This window comes from Pongo abelii, chromosome 7 (assembly GCF_028885655.2).
Source record: "Pongo abelii isolate AG06213 chromosome 7, NHGRI_mPonAbe1-v2.0_pri, whole genome shotgun sequence".
Classification (NCBI taxonomy): Eukaryota; Metazoa; Chordata; class Mammalia; order Primates; family Hominidae; genus Pongo; species Pongo abelii.
The window spans coordinates 72,297,304-72,318,162 of NC_071992.2; the positions used below are offsets into that span (position 1 = coordinate 72,297,304).

General features: G+C 44.6%; 1 long non-coding RNA gene across 1 annotated transcript; it reads left to right on the forward strand.

The window, feature by feature from the left end:
• Nucleotides 1–429: 429 nt before the first annotated feature.
• On the forward strand, nucleotides 430–20,433 carry LOC103891330 (uncharacterized). The gene is made up of 7 exons (XR_010141115.1): nucleotides 430–743; nucleotides 2,300–2,670; nucleotides 3,982–4,199; nucleotides 8,063–8,180; nucleotides 8,876–9,013; nucleotides 13,035–13,118; nucleotides 20,129–20,433. It is a non-coding gene; the product is annotated as an uncharacterized LOC103891330 (long non-coding RNA).
• Nucleotides 20,434–20,859: the final 426 nt, after the last annotated feature.

The window sequence follows — 20,859 nt, forward strand, 5'->3', positions numbered from 1 at the left end:
AGTCTAGAAACTATCACTGTACCTGACATCCTGCACAATTCTCTCTAATCCGCACCACCACCTGGCAAGACAGAAGCTATTGTCTTTAATTTACCCAGCAGACAGCAGAGACTCAGAGAGGTGAAGTGACTTGTGCAGGATCATACAGCGAATGTGAACCAAGATCCAATGCCCGGTCAGCTTGACATCAAACCCCATCCACACAATGAGTGCTCAGTAAAAGCCAGCCATGACTCTATGTGCTGGTGCTCTTTAGGGCTGGGCAGCCAGGTGTGCTGATGTCCTGTTGCCCTGACATCCATGCTGTTAGAATTTCAGGGACAATGGGGCAGGGCCAGGGAAGCACAGCCTGTGGGCCAGATTCTGACGACAGGTACACACAGATTAGAGAACTTTTCCTGGTTAGAATTGCTCATTGGAGGAAGAAAGTCCTGATCTTCTCAGGCATTTACAAAAGATAGTTTTGTGGGTGTGTGTATAATTTTCTTTAAATTTAAAACAATCTCAAACTTACAGAAAAGCTTCAATTGCAGCACAAATAATGTATGTTTCCTGAACCATCTGAGGGTGAGTTATCAACACTTGCTCTCCAATGCATCATCACCCCCAATACTCCAGTGTATTTCCTGCAAATAAGGACCTTCTTCTACATGGTCAGTCCGAACAACCTTCAGTCACAACTGAGAAGGTCACGTGGTGTATCACTGCCGCTCAATCTCCCCATGCCCAGTGATTTCTTCACGGTCAGTGCATCCAGTTCATGTTGGCATGCGGCATTTGGTTGTCACATGTCCTAGTCTCCAGTCTGAGGCTGTGCTCAGTCTTTATTTGAGTCTCATAACCTTGACACTTTCGAAGATGAAGGACCAGTTATCTTGTGGACTGTCCCTTCACTTGAGTGTGTGCTGATCCCTTGGGATTTGATGGCAGGAACATGGCAGAAGCGTTATTCCACTGCACTTGATTTCAGTTTGCCCTGTGTAAGCATTCTTTTTTTTCGTTTCTGTTTTTTCTTTTTTCTTTTTTTTTTTGAGACAGAATCTCACTCTGTCACCTAAGCTGGAATGTAGTGGCACAATCATGGCTCACTGCAGCCTTAACCTCCTGGGCTCAAGTGATCCTCCTGCCTCAGCCTCCTGAGGAGCTGGGACCACAGATGCACCACTATCACACCCAGCTATTTTTATTTTAGAGGTGGGGTCTTGCTGTGATGCTAAGGCCCACCTTGAATGGTAATGTTCACTTTGATTATTCGTTTAAAGTGGAGTCTTCCAGAGTTCTCTGTAAAGTTACTCTTTTCCTCTTGTAATAAATAAATATTTTGTGAGGTGGTATATTGAGACTGAATATTCCATTTCTCATCAGACATTCAATTTATTCATTTTTTTCACTGTAGACTTGTGGTTTCTTATTTAAGTCAATGGGTTCTAATCCATTACTCTCATGATTTATTTGATCCTCAAATTGTCTCAGATTTGGCAAACAGGGAGTCCCTTGAAGCTGGCTTCTGTGTCCTTCTGACATGCTCCCTTGTTCTTTAAGTGTTCACTTGCTTTCTGGTTCAGCAAGGTATCTTGATATCCTGGGTTCAGGCCAGGTATGGTAGCTCATGCCTATAATCCCAACGCTTTGGGAGGCTGAGATGTGAGGCCAAGATTTCAAGACCAGCCTGGGCAACATAAAAATACCTTGTCTTTACAACAACAACAACAACAAAAATGGGCAGACATGGGGGCATGCACCTGCAGTCCTAGCTACTCAGGAGGCTGAGGTGGGAGAATCACTTGAGCCCAATAATTCAGGCCGCAGTGAGCTATGATTGCACCACTGCACTCCAGCCTTGGTAACAGAGAAGGACCTTGTCTCAAATAAGCAAAAACAAAAACAAAACAAACAAACAAAAAACCCTGAGTTCAACTTGTGCTTTCACTATCCCATCCCTGGAGTCAGCCATTTCTTCAAGGAGCCCCAGTTTCTTTCGTGGAGAATAGAATATGTGGGTGTGGGCTGTGCTCATTGCTACTGGGGGAGTTGCTGTTCCCAGACCCCCTCAGTGAAATGTGTGTCTGTGTAAGTGTAGATAAATACACATATATGTGTATGTATATGTAGACATACACATTTACAGGTATATTTCTATATGTAGCTATACATTCATATATTTAGATCAAACATTTACTTATTTGATCAAGCCCCCTTTATGTTACCAATCTGTCTGCTAGATGACTTTTGCACTTTCAGAGTACTATGGATGTTAATGCTTTTCAAAACCACCCAGTCTAACCTCTTTATTTTACAGATTAGGGATCTGAGACCCGCAGTATGGCAGTGACAAGATCCAAGTCTTGGGACACCCAGCCAGGAGGAAAGAATTTGAGGGAGAGGTGGGAAATATGCGAGGCTGAACTGACCTTCAAGAACAAGAAGGCTGTGTTCAAACAGATGGAGTTTGTCTTCTGGGAGAGGAATGGGCTTATCCAGGATGATCCCAAAGGCTGATTGAGGACCAGTGAGAGGACATCCTGAGAAAGCAGATGCCAGCTTTAGGCAAGGAAGGACTTCGTAACAAGCAGAGAGACCATGTTGGAAACAAGCAGCTATGCAAGGTGTGGGCTCGCTGTCTGACTCCCTGTGGGTGTGCTGCCTTGGGAGAGGCTCCTGCTTAGCGAGGTTGGTGGAACCTGGGTGCTCCAGCTCCTTTCCAGCTCTGACCCCCAAGATCAGCCCACCCCTGCCCCAGCCGATCACCCTGAGGATCTGGAGGCTCCTTGGTCTTTACACAGCCTGGTTCCCTGGCTTGATTCTTTGAAAACTCTCTTCAAGTCCGGGTTCTCCAGCCGCCAGCTGTCTCTCCTGAGTCCTGACACCATATCTCTGGACCCTCTGGAGCCTCCCCTCCCTTGGCTTACTGATCCCACCACCCTCTCTCTCCATCCTTCGAGAGACATTCTCCCTCATCCTGGGTCATCATCCCCTTTAGAGGCACTGCCTGGCCACGAGGTTGGATATGGGGGGTGAGCATGGGATTGGGGCCAGCCTCCCATGAAAACTGCAGAAGTACAAAGCCAGATGCCCAGAAAGTTCTCCTGCCCTTCCTGAGGTCACTCAGACTTGTACACCTTTGGGGTTGAGCCTTCCCCGCTTTAGGGTTGAGGACTCCTTGACTTATTGAGGGTCCTAGTCCTTTGGAGTCCATCTATGGAGTTGTAAATGAACTGCTGGGGATGTCTGAGAACCCTGTGACCCTGGGTACTTCATTCAGCGTCCCATCCCCGATATGGCTCAGATTCATCTTGACCTCTGAGTGCTCGTGGCCAGGCTCTGCCAGGTGGCCAGGAGGTGGTGCTGCTGGGTCAGAACTTGCATGCTTACATGTAAATGAAGCTCAGAAAGGCCTTGCATGTAGGGCAAAAGGGAGGGCTAGGGACTGAGAACTAGAGGCTGTGTGGTCCACTAGAAACATTCTGCCTGTGCATTATAAGCACAAACAGGCATACATACCAGCAAATGTGTGTGTGCACACACACATATCCATACCAGTACACACACATACACCATACATACTAGTAAATGGATATATGTACACACATAACACATATATCTCTCTATATATACGTGCATACATACCTGTATATGTATACACACATATATGCATGATAGTATACACACATATACTGGTATATATACACACACATACAAACCAGTATATATGTCTAAAATAGATGTAATACATATATACACACATACGGAGCAGTACATTGTACACGCTATATGTTAAGTGTGAACATATGTATGCACACAGCCTACATGCATATCTGTGTGTATGCACAAATGCATGAGTTGGCACATACCTGTGTGCAAATATATGCAGTCATATATGGAGTTGGCGCCACTGACTTCTGCCTATGAGGCTCAGGAAGCCAGGCTCATGCAGGCTGATCCAGATCTCCATTCTCCTTGCAAATATTTTTTGGATCACAGGTGGGCAGGATCTTGGCCTTACTTGATGCAGTGCACACCTCCAGCAGGCATCAGATGGAGTGCAGCTGAGAGCAAGATTCTCATAGCAATTACAAAGATTCACAAGAAATTGTGCCCTCCACTACACAGCTGTAATTTACATGCTTTCAAACTTGATATGGAATGACTGTGGTTTCCCCTGAAAGAAGCATCACTGACCTCTGCACAGGAGAAACAAGGTGGGCACTGAGGGAAGGGCTTTGAAACTGAGAGGCGAGCCTGGCTCCCACCCCAGCCTCGCTGGAGATCTTGAATGTGGGTTTCTGAACACAGCGTGGGGCTGTGACTGGGCGTCCCTAAGAAGAGTGGTCAGCATGCTGTGCCCCATCACCAGGGGGCTAGACGTTGTGGGTCCAGCTGAGGCAGAGAGGAGCTGGGAAGATAAGACGGGCCAGCTCCTGGCCTGGCAGCTGAGGCCTGAAGGCTGCCTGGCCATGAATTTGGGGGACCATGTCAGGCCTGTAGGCCACCTTTCCTAACAGAGACACCCTGTGGCAGTGGCCACTGCAACAGACCCTCAGAAGAGGTGCTGTGACTAGGATTTGACCCTTTGGACTTGGAAAGCATCCATTGGGCTGGGGGGCTCTTGGAGTTATTTAGAAGGAGGACCCCGAGATTCCCTTGAAAGAGATGATGTAATCCCAAATGCCAGAGAATGTGACCTCATTTTATGCTCCAAGTAGCTGACATTGGAATTGGGTTATAAATGCATTTTTGCCTTTCCTGAACAAAGCAGTTTTTGCTTCCCAGATGTGTGTGTGTGTGTGTGTGTGTGTGTGTGTGTATGTGTGTGAAGGCCCACTGGTCCAGGTGAGTGTTACATGGCCACATCTTTAAAGCATATTCCAGCAGGGTAAGCTTGTTCCCCAAGGCCATGTGGGGTTGTGCAGTGACTGACTGGTCCTATACAGCCTGGAGAGTGCTGAAGGAGAAATAGCTGTTGGGGGGTCTTATTTCAGGTCTGCTTTCTTCAGGCCATGCCTTGTTTCTGTTGGGTTAGGGGAAGTTGCTAGGCAAATGTGAGCATGTAGTGCACCTGCCAAACACTGACATGACCACACGTGAGTGTCATGGCTTCTCTAGGCACACGGAGGTCCTGAGCACACCCAGCCTGAGGGCCCAGGTGCATCCTGAGAGTCGAGGACAGATGTGGCAGGGGTAGGGTGTCAGGCCTGTTTTAATCAGAGAAGCGACTGCCTGCCACAGTTGATGTTAAGCTCCTGAAACATCGTGCAAGCTACTTGCTCGGCCTTCTGACTCACGATTGAAATAAATGCTGCAATCCTGCTACAAAGAAGTTCATGTCCTGACTGTGCTGGAACATTCCTCATCCTTGCTGGCTGTGATTGTTAAAGATGCAGTGCAAATGGAGGCTTGACCTTTCCATTTAAAGGAGAAATAGGTGTCAGGATTGGAGGTGAGCCCATCTGAGGCAGGTGCCTTTATGTCGCCCAGGTGTCCTGCACCCCTCCTCTTGTAGACTATGCCTCTGGACGTGTGGCCTTGAGCCTGACCCCTGGAGTTTACCCCAGTGTTTGGCGAGTGGATCCCAAGAAGTACAGTATCAGAGGACAGATGGCGGGTCAGCCAGGACCTGGGATGTGGAAGCGACCACCTCCATTTTCAGGCTCTGTGTCTTTGGGCAAGTCATCAACTTCTCTGATCCCCATTCTCCATCCTTGTCAAATATGGATTCATGATCCCTGCACTTTGTCCCTGTGAGCCTGTTGTGAGGTGCACTGTGTGTGTGTGGAAGGGCTTCCTACACATCAGGTTGTATACCTGATGTGTATGGGCCGTCAGGCTCAGCACTGAGTATACAGCCTGGAGAGTGAGGCAGCTGCAAGGAGCTACTGCCACGTGGCCTTGCAGAGCCCTTTCTGGTGCCACCACTGGCGTCCACATCAGGGAATGAGTCAAGGCTCTGAGTCCCTGTCTGCAATGCCACCTCCTTGAAAGTTCCCCTTCCCCAACCATGTTCAGAGTCCTCAAAGGATGTGATATATTCAGTTCTGCTTTATGGCTTGATTTAAAACATGAGTTTTCTCCAACACAATTGCTAGATTAGGGAACAACTGGACATGACATGAGTTTCAAAGTTCACATTTGCTCTGCATGATTTTGTCCTCAGAAATACCAGATTAATACAGAGAACAGCGCCTGGCCGACCTGAGCCTAGGAATACACAAACACATGTGCGCAACCTAAGGATACACAACCCCACCAGTGCACACACCCTAGGGATACACAACCCCACCAGTGCACACACCCTAGGGATACACAAACACACCAGTGCATATACCCCAGGGATACACAACCCCACTTCTGCACACACCCTAGGGTTACACACCATACCTGGGCACAAACCCTAGGGATACACAACCACACCAGTGCACGAACCCTAAGGATACACAACCCCACTTCTGCACACATCCTAAAAATACACAACTCCACTTGTGCAAACACTCTAGGGATACACAAACCCACTTGTGCACACACCCAAGGAATATACAACCACATCCGTGCACATACCCTATGAATACATACTGCACCCACGCAAATCCTAGCATCTTCTGTCCCTCCATTCACAGCATGTGTTGGGAGTTACATCCACTAACCTCTGGGGCTAGAATGTTCCTCCTAATTCCAGATTACCCAGCTTACAACCCCAATGCCCACTTTCTCAAACAAGCCTCGTCTTTTTAAAGGAAAATCCATATTTATTTTAGTATTTATGTATTTCTTAAACATTTAACATGTAAAACTGTGCTATCATTTTTATTAGGTTCTAATCTTTTTTAAAAAATGTGTTGCTGATGAAGCACCTAACTCTATTTCTCTCATAGCCCTGTGGGACATATCACATGATTTTGCAGAGCATAATGATTTTTTGGGATGTCTGTGTCACAGCATTGCAGAAATATTTGAATTCATGGTCTGGCCATGGGTCTCTGCTGTGGCCCGAGCTGTGGGTAGGGATGCCCAGGTGTCAGGAGCATGCCTTAGGTAGCACTAGCTGTGCAAACCTTTACGCACACACCTGTTGCTTCCTGATGATTTCTCTGGAGAAGCAATGGCAGTTCACTTACACCACGTGCAGATGCTCTTCTGATTTAGGCTGGCTCATTCACTGAATCTTCACAACAACCCTAGAAGGTTGGTACTAATAATATCTTTATTTTACAGATGAGAAAACCAAGTCACAAACAAGTTGGGAAACTTGCTGTAGGTCACATAACCAGGCATTGAAGGGTCCAGGCTTTCAGCTTCCCTCCCTGACTGTGCTGCCTCCCTCTGTACCTGGATGGGAAGGCTTTTTTTGCAAAGGACCAAATAGTATTTTTAGCTTTATGGGCCATGTGGTCTCTATTGCAGACGTCCTTGTAGCACAAAAGCAGCTATAGGCCCTCCACAAACGCATGGGCAAGGCTGTGTGAGAACACAGTTTTATTTATGGACACCAAACTTTGAATACTTTATCATTTTTATGCATCACGGAATGCTATTCTTTTGGTTTTTTTTCAACAATTAAAAGATCGTAAAAATCATTCCTGCTTGTGTACCATACAAAAATAGGTGGTAAGCTGGATTTGGTCTATGGGTCATAGTTTTCCCATACAGAGTGAGGATTGCTTTAGAGTGAGAGAATTGCTTGCTTTAGAGTGAGAGAATTGGTCAAAAGGTCCCAGCGTTTCAATGACTCTTGAAGTGTTCTGGAAATGAAACCATCAGGCTTGTACTCATTTATATTATTAGCAGGATTTTAGTGTTCTAGTTTCACAACAATTTTATGCTAATTATTTTTAATGCTTGTTAATGTATCAGTTATGATATATAGCCCTTCCCTCTTTGTTTTATTGGACTGGCATATGTGCAGAGTTATAAAGTCAAATAGTTACTACACTTCTAACAAAAACAGCCATCTCTGCCTTTTACCTTTGCACCTGATTCCCACTCTTCAGAGGTAAGCATTTTAACCTCTTTTACAGTGCTGGTATTCCCCTCCCTGCCTATATTTCTTTTTTTCCTTCTTTTGAGACAGGGTCTTGCTCTGTCACCTAGGCTGGAGTGCAATGGCACAATCACGGCTCACTGCAGCATCAAACTCCCAGGTTCAAGTGATCCTCCTACCTCAGCCTCCTGAGTAGCTGGAACCACAGGTGTGTGCTACCATGCCTAGCTAATTAAAAAAAAATTAGATATGAGGTCTCACTATATTGCCCAGGCTGGTCTCGAACTTATGTTTATTTTATTGTGGTAGAATATATACAGCAAACTATACCATATTAATCATTTTAGATGTGCAATTCAGTGGCATTAATTATATTCACAATGTACAAACATCATCACATCTACTTGCAAAACTTTTCTATCATTTCATACAGAAACTCTGTACCCGTTAAGCAATAACTCTCATCTCCCTCACCTCCCCAACTCTGGTAACTTATAGCCTGCTTCTCATCTCTGTGAACACTGCCTATTCTAGGTACCTCATGGAGGTGGAATCCTGTAGTATTTGCCCTTTTATCCCTGTCTTATTTGACTTAGTATCATGTTTTACAAGTTCATCTATGTTGTTGCGTGTGTCAGAGTTTTGTTCCTTTTTGTAGCTGAGTGCTCTTCCACTGTATGGACGTGCCACACTTCATGTATCCATTCATCGGTTGATAGGCCAGCCCAGTGTCAATGGGGGAGGAAACTCCATGGGACTATGAACTCACTAGGATGTGGGGCTCACTGGGAACTATTCTGGGGGATGGCTGCCAAGTGGATAATGTGTTCAAAGCCAGGCTCTACTAGAATTCAACCTTCACAAGGTCAAGCTCCCAGTCTGTATTTTTACGTCACTTCCCAGCACAGGCCCAGACACAAAGCAGATGTGCAGTGGAGTGTAAAAGAGGCAGCCGACTCACTGGGGAGCTTCAGAGGGTGATGGCCCAAATTGCTGGGGCCTAAGAATCTCCCGGAATGAAGGAACAGTAGAAAGAACTGGGTAAGTTTGACTTGAGTGACAGTTTGACTGTTGGGACAAGGTGGCTATGTGACCAAAGTCAGAATAGCATAAATGTGCAGATGGAAGGGAACCCAGAGACCACTCAGTCCAACACCCTTGTTATGTTTCAGGTAAAGGGGGTCACTCATTTCCTGGGGCGGCTGTAACAAACTGCCACTCACTGGGTGGCTTAAAACACTTGAAATGTGTTCTCTCACATCTCTGCAGGCCAGAAGCCTGAGATCACGGTAATGGCAGAGTAGGTTTCTTCCACAGGCCATGAGGGGTAATCTAGTCCAGCCCTCTCTCCTGGCTTCTGGTGGTCTGCTGGCCATCTTCAATGTTCCTGGGCCTCCGGAAACATTACTCTAGTCTCTGCCTCCATTGCCACGTGGTGTGTCTCTCTCTCTCTAATTTTTTTTTTCTTTTTTTTTTTTTTAAGATAGGGCCTCACTCTGTTGCCCGGGCTAGAGTCCAAAGGCATGATCATAGCTCACTGCAGCCTTGACCTCCCACACTCAAGTGATCCTTTTATCTCGATTCCCAAGTAGCTGGGACTACAGGCATGCACCACCACACCCAGATAATTTTTGTACTTTTTATAGAGATGGGGTTTTGCCATGTTGCCCAGATGAGTCTCAAACTCCTGGACTCAAGCAATCCTCCCACCTCAGCCTCCCAAAGTGCTGGGATTTTAGGCATGAGCCACCGCACTCAGCCTCTTTGTCTAATCTCATAAGGACACCAGAAATACTAGATTAAGGACCCACACAGCTCCAGTATGACCTCATCTTGATTTAACTAATTACATCTGCAACAACCCCATACTTTCAAAATAAGCTCGCATTCTGAGGTACTGGGGGTAGGATTTCAAGATATGTTTTTGGGGAAACACAGTTCAAGCCATAAGAGACTGAGAATATGCTCTGTTTAAATCTCACAGCTAATTCATTGGATCTTTGGAAGACCCAAGGCTCATTTCTGTCTGCCTCTATTTCTAATTAATATCAAGTTGTCTTTCTTACTCGTGAAATTCTAGGAGCATCTGGCTTGTCTGCCGTTCTTGTGTCCCTGTTATTCAGAAAAATAAGGTTTACATGACAGATGGAAAGAAAGATCAGGCCGGGCGTCGTGGCTCACATCTGTAATCCCAGCATTTTGGGAGACTGAGGCGGGCAGATCATAAGTTCAGGAGTTTGAGACCAGCCTGGCCAACACGGTGAAACCCCATTTCTACTAGAAGCATAAAAATTATCCGGGCATTGTGGTGCATGCCTGTAATCCCAGATACTCAGGAGGCTGAGGCAGGAGAATTGCTTGAACCCAGAAGCTGGAGGTTTCAGTGAACCGAGATCGTGCCACGGCACACCAGCCTGGGCGACAGGGCGAGACTCCATCTCAAAAAAAAAAAAAAAAAAAGAAAGATCAGCTGGTTGTCAGTGTAGTGTGTTGTTTTCTGCAAGACAGTCACAGGTATTACAAACTGGGGAGAAAACGGTTGCATAAGAAAAATACAGCTCTGACACCCCGGCCAAAGAGCCCTCCAGCTTTAAGTAGACATTTCCACTTCTCCGTGTCCAGGGGAGCATCAATGGACCTGTGTATCACTGCAGCTGAACCTTGGCAAGGGAGACTGGGTTTCTCAGGCAGAGAAGGTGGCTGCAGTGTAAGCCAAGAGATTGCAAATCTGCAAAATCGGAAATGCTGAAGGATGCTGGATCAGCCAGCCCGGAGAGATACATGTCCACCTGGCACATGACTGGATGTGGGGTCAGGGCAAGCTCACAGCCTGGCCAGGAGAGTTTGCTTTTGTTGGAACCAGAGAGCAGAATTGCTCAGATACATCTGCTTTGCGCTAGGCATTTGTGTGACAGGGATAAGGGGCAGGCTGACTCCAGGGATGTGTGACTTGTGCAGTCACAGCCACACAGGTCCCCATACGTGGAAGGGCCCTGAGCTTGCTTTGATGCTCTGCTGTCACAATCTTCATGATATTTGAACAAAGGGCCTGCATTTTTATTTTGTACTTGGCCTTGCAAATTACGTAGTAGGTCCCGAGAAAGCGTCTGTCTCAGTTTGTTGTCCTCATCACTTGATTATTTGTGAGGCGATTTGTGCCTCAGACAGCCTTAAGCCTGATGTCTTAGAGAATCCATAGCCAGATAAAAAAGACATGAGGCTGGAGGTCATGACCCCTTAGGCTTGAATTTCAATGTTGCCAGTGACTATAATAGCTACAAGATCTTGGGCAGGGCATTTAGCCTCTCTGGGCCTCAGGTTCTTTATCTGCAAAATGGACATGCTAATAACTGTCCTGCCTACCTCAAATAATTGCTATGAGAGTTACTCCTTTAGAACAAGGACTGAACTTCTTTCTTTTGTACCTGTGTGAAATTCAGCCCAGCACCAATGCGAGAATAAACTAATACTTGTTGATTATTAATAGTGCATACTTGTTGATTATTTGCAACATGAAATAATGGGGGAAACCTCTTAGGCAAAGCCTCAGAAATGATAGACTGGCACTAGGTTTTCCATAACATACTGGTATCTTGTGCAAATTTGCCATCTGGACTCTGCTGCTCTGAGGTTTTCTACAAGAAGGAGGCAGAGCCTGCTCACTTTGGGATGTGCCCTTGAATATTGCCCTTTGTGGATGCATGGAATGCTGAGATGAATGTTCTACACAGGCACTCGCCCCTTGACAGCCAAGTTTTAACTATCCAGCTCGTCTCCTTGGGTTATGCCATGTTTATCATAGCAACAACTAACTTTTTGGTGCAAGCCATGTAGAAGAGTTCATTTAATTCTCACTACAACCCGATTATTACCCCCTGAATTTTACAGATGCGAGTTTGTCTTAGGTGACCTGCCCCCATCTCACAGCTGAGAGGTGGCAGAGTCAGGCTGGAACTCAGATCCGTCTGGCACCACAGTCTCAGTCCTGTCACCTGTGCTGGACATGCCTTATGTGCAGTGTGCTCCCTGAGGTGGGCTCTCTGTGGGTTTTGGTCACTCAGCAAGATTGCTTAAGATGGCCAGTTTTGTGTTTTAGCCTCCCACAAGTCTCAAGGCTTCCTAAAGTGAGCTGTGCTAGAGAGACTGCAGGTAGCTGTGCAATATCCTTAGAGAGTCTAGGAAGCTTCATCATTTGCTTATTTATTTGGGAAACAGCTTGATTGAGATATAATTCACAAACCATACAATTAACTAATTTAAAGTGTACAATTTAATGCTTTTTACTATATTTGGACTTGTGCAACTATTACCACAATTTTATTTTTTAAATTAAATTAAATTTAATTTAATTTATTTTGAGACAGAGTCTCACTCTGTCACCCAGGCTGGAGTACAGTGGTGTGATCTCGGCTCACTGCAACCTCCACTTCCTGGGTTCAAACGATTCTCGTGCCTCTGTCTCCTGAGTACCTGGAATTACAGGTGCATGCCACCAAACCTGGCGAATTTTTGTATTTTTAGTAGAGGTGGGTTTTTGCCATGTTGGTTAGGCTGCTCTCGAACTCCTGACCTCAAGTAATCCACCCATCTCGGCCTTCTAAAGTGCTGGGATTACAAGTGTGAGCCACTGCGCCCTGCCCACAATTCATTTTAGAACATTTTCATTGCCCCAAAAGAAACCTCATACCCTCTAGTAATCCCACGCCATTCCCGTCATTGTGTAGTCATCAATCTACTTTTTATCTGCATGGATTTGCCAATTCAGGATCCTTCATATAAATGGGTCATAAAACATGGGGTCTTTTGTATCTGGCTTCTTTTAGTTAACATAAAGTTTTAAGGTTTATCTGTGTCGCAGCATGTATCAGCACTTATTTTTTAAGGCTGAATTATATTCCATTGCACGGATAGGCCACATTTTGTTGAGCCATTCACCAGTCAATGGACATGAGTTGTTTCCACCTTGGTGCTATCATGAATCATGCTGCTATGAACATTCGTGTACAGGTTTTTGTGTGGACATGTGTTTTCAATTATTCATTTTTATATCATTGTTTTCTAGAAGCCAAACATGGTGATAGAGACTCTCCTCAAGGACACTGAGTAAACCAGAAACCTGCTTGGGCTCACGTGCAGCGCAGAGTGTGTGCGTGTGTGTACATGAGCTCGTGTGTGTGCAGGTGCGTTTGTGTGTGTGCATGTATGTGAGTGCATGTGTGTGTGTGTGCAGAGGACAGGTGTATGTCTTTCTGTATGCCTGGCTAGGTGAGAGCGGAGAGAGGGTGCTAGTCAGGAGAACAGCTGGAGAGGCACTCATGACAGAAGGTAACTCTTGGAGGAAAGAGTGATGAATTGTTGACCCCTCCTCCTCCTCTCCTGCTCCTTTTTGCTGAGCTAGCAAAAGATACAGGAGAGGAGAATTTAAAGCAATTTAAGCTCAGGCCTCAGCTTGGCCCAGTGTGACTTGGTAAGTAAATGTGGAATCACCCATCAGTGGGTCAGCCAACATGGACAGCCTTCCTATTGCCCCATGGCCCTATTCCAGCAGTAGCCTGCAATGCCCCCTGAATCTATAGAGTGTAATGCTGCTGCCTTACACCTCATGTGGAGACCTAGGACAATGTAACTCTTCCATCTTTCACTGTCCATCATGTTTCAGGATGACAGACATCTCTGGCTCTTATGGGAGTGATCTTAATTTGGCCAAAATCATTTGGATTCTTCAAATGCAGTTTGGCAGAGTGGAAAGGGGAAAGCTATAAGTTGGGATAGACATGATTCAAGCCCTGGACTAGTTACTTATTAGGTGCATGACCTTCAGCAGGCCCCTTACCCTCTGTATTAGTCCATTCTCACACTGCTATGAAGAAATATCTTAGACTGGGCAATTTATAAAGAAAAGAGGTTTAATTGGCTATCAGATCTGCAGGCTGTACAGGAGGCATGGCAGTGTCAGCTTCAGGGGAGGCCTCAGGGAGCTTACAGTCATGATGGCAGCAAAGAAGGAGCCAGCAGTTCACATGTCCGGAGCAGGAGGAGGAGAAAGAGGAGGGAGGTGCTGCACACTTTTAAAAAACCAGATCTCAGGATAAATCACTCACCATCATGAGAACGGTACTAAGGGGAGGGTACTAAACCACTCATGAAGGATCCACCCCCATGATCCAATCACCTCCCACCAGGCTTGATATGGTTTGGATTTGTGTCTCTCTCCGAATCTCATTTTGAATTGCAATCCCCAGTGTTGGAGGAGGGGGCATGGTGGGAGGTCATTGATTCATGGGGGTGGATTTCCCTTTTGCTGTTCTCATGATAGTGAGTGAGTTGTCATATGATCTGGTTGTTTAAAAGTGTGTGGCACCTCCCCCTTCTCTCTCTTTCTCCTCTGGCCACATAAGATGTACCTGCTTCCCCTTCATCTTTTGCCATAATTGAAGTTTTTCCAAGGCCTCCCCAGCCATGCTTTCTGCACAGCCTGTGGAACTGTGAGTCAATTAAACCTCTTTTCTTTATAAATTGCCCAATCTCAGGTAGTTTTTTTATAACAATAGGAGAATAAACTAATACAGAAAATTGGTACCTAGGAGTGGGACATTGCTATAAAGATAGCTGAAAATGTGGAAGCAACTTTGGAACTGTGTAATGGGCAGAAACTGGAACAGTTTGGAGGCCTCAGAAGAAGAAAGGGAGATGAGAGAAAATTTGGAACTTCCTAGAAACTTGTTAAATTGCCATGACCAAAGTGTTGACAATAATATGCACAATGATGCCCAGGCTGAGGAGGTCTCAGATGAAGATGAGGAACTTATTGGGAAGTGGATCCAAGGTCACTTTTGTTATGCATGAGTAAAGAGATAATCTGAAACTGGAACTTGTATTTGAAAGGAAAGCAGAGTGTGAATGTTTGAAAAATTTGCAGCCTGACCATGTGGTAGAAAAGAAAAACCTGTTTTCTCTGGAGTAATTCAAGCTGGCTGCAGAAATTTACATGAGTAAAGAGGAACCAAATGTTGATAGCCAAGTTAATGGGGAAAATGCCCCAAAGGCATTTCATGCAACTTCGAGGCAGCCTTTCCCATGGCAGATCTGGAGGCCTAGGAAAGCGAAATGGTTTTGGGGGCCAGGCCCAGGGTCCCACTGCTCTGTGCAGCTTTGGGACTTGGTGCCCTGCATCATGGCTGCTCCAGCTCCAGCCGTGGCTAAAAAGCCCAAGGTACAGCTCAGCCTGTCACTTCAGAGGGTGCAAGCCATAAGCCTTGGCAGCTTTCATGTGGTGTTAAGCTTGTGGGTGTCCTAAGTGTCAGAGTTGAGGCTTGGGAGCCTCTGCCCAGATTTCAGAAGGTGTATGAAAACACCTGTATATCCAGGAAGAACTCTGCTACAAGGGGCAGAACCCTCGTGGAGATCCTCTACTAGGGCAACGGGGAGGGGAAATGTTGGGTTGGAGCCCACACACAGAAACCCCAAAGGTGCACTGCCTAGTAGAACTGTGAGAAGAGGGCCACCATCCTCCAGACCCCAGAATTGTAGATCCATCAGCAGCTTCCACCATCCACCTGGAAAAGATGCAGGCACTAAACACCAGGACTTGAGAGCAGCTGCAAGGGCTGTACCCTACAGAGCCACAGGACCAGAGCTGCCCAAGACCTTCAGAGCCCACCCCTTGCATCAGTGTGGCCTGGATGTGAGATATAGAGTCAAAGGAAATTATTTAGGAGCTTTAAGGTGTAATGACTGCCCTGCCAGGTTTTGAACTTGCATGGGGCCTGTAGCCCCTTTATTTTGGCCAATTTCTTCCTTTTGGAATGAGAGTATTTAGCCAATGCTTGTACCCCCATTGTAGCTTGGAAGTAACTAACTGGTTTTGAGTTTACAGTCTCATAGGCAGAAGGAACTTTCCTTGCCTCAGATGAAACTTTGAATTTGGACTTTTGAGTTAATGCTGGGATGAGTTAAGACTTTGGGGGACTGTTGGGAAGGCATGATTATATTTTGAAATGTGAGAAGGACATGAGATTTGGGAGGGGCCAGAGGTGGAATGATATGGTTCGGATTTGAGTCCTTGCCCAAATCTCATGTCAAATTGTAAGCCCGTGTGTCAGTGGAGACACCTTGTGGGAGGTGATTAGATCATGGGGGCAGATTTCCCCCTTGCTGTTTTCCTGATAGTGAGTGAGTTATCATGAGATCTGGTTGTTTTAAAGTGTGTAGCACCTCCCCCTGCTCCCTCTTCCTCCTTCTCTGGCTATGTAAGACGTGCCTGCTTCCCTGCCCTTGTAAGTTTTCTGAGGCCTCTCCAGCCATGCTTCATGTACAGCCTGTGGAATGGTGAGTCAATTAAACTTTTTTCTTTATAAATTACCAAGTCTCAGGCAGTTCTTTATAGCAACATGAGAACGGGTTAATATAAGGCCCCACCTCCAATAATGGCGATTACAATTCGACATGAGATTTGAGTGGGGACAGAAATCCAAACTATATCATCCTCTCTACGCCTAATTGTTTTTGTCAAATAAGGATAATGATTCTTACTTGGTGGGGTTGTTGAGTGCACCAGAGGACAAGCACTAAGTGGCTGTAGGGTTGACAGTCAATGAATGGTCACTGGTTATGTAGAAGATTGCTGAGTGACCTGCTTAAGACACACCTGACTCTCTTCAGTCAGTCTCATCTGACCAGTGGATAGAAGGCAGGAAATGAGGAGGCTTATTCTGCTGTCACATGGATGCATCTCTTCCACAAATCACCCTTCTGCTACATCTCCATAAACTCGTGCGTCTCCAGGGGACTCTGAATTTTAACCTGATGAGTTTTAGTAAGTTTTATTGTATGTCTGAGCCACAGTCACGTCTTTACAAATATTTATCCACAACATACTAATCTATTTTCTAGGCCTGCCTCTCTGATTGGTGTAGAGAAGGGAAAGTATTTGATAGTTGTATATGAGGCCACCACTCTTCATAGACATATCTGAGATTGGCTCAAGGGTCTACAGATGTGAATTTTATTTTTGATCTTGCTGCTGCTATTTCACTGTGTAAACTTAGGAAAGTCACACAACCTTTGATTCATAGTTTCCTTTCATTGGAAAATAAGGGAGTTAAATTAAGTCATTTTAAGACCCCTCACCAGCCCTAACGCTCTAGAAGAATGCACTATGACATGCAGGAGTAAGGTGTCCTCTTGCTGCACATGCACACATCTGTTTTCCTCCCACAGAGGGTGGGGATACACATGGTTTTCTCTACACATAGTATGAGATGTCATGGTCAACACCAGGAGAGGCAAGAGGCATTTTGTTCAGAACAGGGCTAAGTGTGGAACAAGGTCACAGGGCTGGGAAACCTTTTTTCCTTCATATTAGCAGAGTATAAGTGGCTATGTCACTTCCTTTGTTTTTAATTTTTATTAAGGAAATTTTAAACATATACAAATATGGAGAGAACAGTACAATGAATGTCAAATACTCACTACCCAACTTGAACAGTTATTAACATTTTTCCAACTTGTCTCTTGTCCATCTTGTCTTCCGTCTATCCTCCTCTTCCAACACATTTTATTTTTATTCCGTTTTATTTCCTTTTATTTTATTGTATGGCAAATCTCAGGCACTTTATCAGTTCACCTATAATTCAGGATTTATCTCCAATAAAAGTACGTTACATAATATATGTCTGTTATATAATATATACTTTATATAACAAAATAAACCCAGTATATATACATTATATAATGTTACATATATTACATAACTCTAATGTCATTTTTACACCTAACAAATTTAACAGTGTTATTTATATGTGGTCCATATTCAGACTTCATTGGGGGCATTTTTAAAACTGTCCAAATTGTAAAGAATTGGTTGGCCTATCAAATCATTCATTCATTCATTCATTCATTCATCTATTCAACTGACACTATGACATCCTTAATGTGGCCAGGTCTCATAGGAGCTTACTGTTGCATAGGGCAGACAAACAAGTTCACAAATGAAAAATAGTGGGATAAATGCAGAGTAGTTTGTTACAAAGTGTGACTATGTCACAAAGAAGGTCACAATCAATTCTGCAGGAGGTAGGAGGGTAATAGAGGAGTTCATGCAGGATAAGGATCTTGGGTTGAATTTTGAAGGCTGACTAGGTGTTGGCTGCAGGCTATAGAGGAAGGATGCACCACAGAGAAAGTGTGGGACACATGCCAGCACTTTGTACCAGGAAATATCATCAGGAAATATCTCCTTAACTAATAGGAGTGCCAGGTGCTCTTCTGGGTCAGTGAACAAAAAAGACAAAAGTCCCTAACCTGGTTGAGCTTATATTCTTGTGGGGGAGGACTAACAATAATAAATGAATATATACAGCATGTCAAAAATAAGGGCTACGCAAAAGAAAAACACAACAAAAAAAGGGAAATGTGATTAGGAGTGCTAGGGTTAGGGCGGTTCACAAGTTGACATAGGATGGTTGTCATGGCAAGGTGGTCGGAAATGGCCAAATGCTCACAGTTCCCTGTTTTCTTCTTTTGCACACGAGAAGATCATGTTGCTCAGCCTTTTCTGCAGTTAGACTTGGACAATCTGACTGGGTTCTGGTCAATAGAAAATAGTTGGAAGTGATGCATGCCACTTCCAGGCCTGGTCATCATGCCCTGAGTAGCCATCCATGTTCTTTCTCCTTTTTCCACCATGACTTTGGCAGTCATGTGCTGGAAATGAGATGAAAGAGCCCATATCCTTGAGTCACCAATTAAAAACTGCATTAAAAGATCCTGAGTGTGAAACTAATATACATACTGAAGTTGCTGTCTACTCTCCTACCAATACCTTGTCCACTCTATGACCCACTTTCTACCTTTTCTTCTACTTTGTGTGTGTGTTTAAGGAGTTAGTGTGTTTAATATATAAAGAACTCATAAAAATCAACTAGAAAAATATTAACTCTGTAAGAAAAAATGAGCAAAGGACTTACAAAGTAAAGCTACTTATAGAAGTAAATAAATAAAAAAACTCTATGTTCTACAGTTTCAAGTGAATAGAATCATAGAAGCCAAAAATAAGCATATAGAAAAATTAAGACTTTATTATGAATAAAATGCTACTTTATTGTGAATAAAATGCTAAATATCCTTTATTTTGTAATCTGGCTATGTCTTTTTTTTTTCTTTTTTTTTGAGACAGAGTCTCATTCTGTTGCCCAGGCTGGGGGTGCAGTGGCGCAATCTCGGCTCACTGCAAGCTCCACCTCCCGGGTTTACGCCATTCTCCTGCCTCAGCCTCCTGAGTAGCTGGGACTACAGGCGCCTGCCACCACGCCCGCCTAATTTTTTTGTATTTTTACTAGAGACGCGGTTTCACTGTGTTAGCCAGGATGGTCTTGATTTCCTGACCTCGTGGTCCGCCCGCCTCAGCCTCCCAAAGTGCTGGGATTACAGGCGTGAGCCACCACACCCGACCCAATCTGGCTCTGTCTTTAAAATTAATATGTGCAGTGTTGCTGAGGACATCGTGAAATGGTTTTTACACACTGCTGACAAAAGCATACATTGGTACAACCTTTCTGGGAGACAATTTAGCAATATTTTATATTTTTTCAGAGCCTTAAAAATGTCTCTCCCAGGTACAGTGGCTCATGCCTGTAATCTTAGTGCTTTAGGAGGCCACAGTGGGGGGATCATTTGAACCCAAGAATTTGAGATCAGTTTGGACAACATGATGATCCCTGTCTCTTCAAAGAAAAAGAACTCAGCCAGGCATGGCAGCCTGCACCTGTAGTCCCAACTACTCAGGAGGCTGAGATAGGAGGATCAGTTGAGCCCAGGAATTTGAGGTTGCAGTGATCTATGATCATGCCACTGCACTCCAGACTGGGCAACAGAGCAAGGCCTTATCTCAACAAACAAACAAACAACAACAAAACCTGTTTCTGCCTTTGACCTCATTGATAACACTTTCAGGAATTTAAATCAGCAGAGGTGCATTCAACAACCTATGCATATAATAAAAGATTTTCAAAACTTTCTTAAGAACTGGAAATATCTTTATACTTTTGCTGAGATAAAAGAAATTCATTTTTCCAGTGTGCATGTGTTATTTTATAATTAATAACTCATTAAAAGTCTTTAAAAGACTCTTCTCTTTTTTTTCTATGTGTTGTGTAGCTTCTTCTCAGATCCAGGAAAGGAGCTATCCAGGATGAGGATAGGCTGAGGAAAGACAGGCCACGGCCTTGCTTCTGTGCCAGCTCTCATGGGCCAGGCAGAGTATCCCAGGACACCCGCCTCCACAACAAGCTCCATCCTTTATCAACAATTCAGTACCTGATTAACAAATCTGTACCCCAGGAGGTTATGCCAAGCCCAGCTTATTCCAGAGACCACAACAATAAATCCAAGTCACTGCTAATGTCATTTGTAAGCTGCGGGATTAAAACAGAGACGCAATCAATTAATTAAAATTAGCCCTTTATTGAAACTATAAGCATCTTGCTTCCTAAGATTCTAGACCAAATAAGTGACCACCAATTCTAATCTTATAGAATGAAAGAGTTTGCCGTGTTTAATGTAATGAAATTTTTTCACTCTGAAATAAGATTAATTCAAAATGGTCTTAGCCTAAAAAAATTCTCTTTATTCGCCAGGAAGAAAACACCTCTTATTACCTATGTTACATTTGTCAAGTTACACTAGCAATCTGAGTCTTAGTTTCCATATTTGTAAAATGGAAAAAAATAATGTATCCCCCATGTGGCTATTGTGAAGATAAAATGAGACACATGCCAAGTGCCTAATACAGGGCCTGGAATATGGAAGTACCCAGCAAATATTCCATCTCTCCATTGGGCAAGGCAGTACTGAACAGTACCAAAAGCAGTATTAAAGGTGGGAGGAAG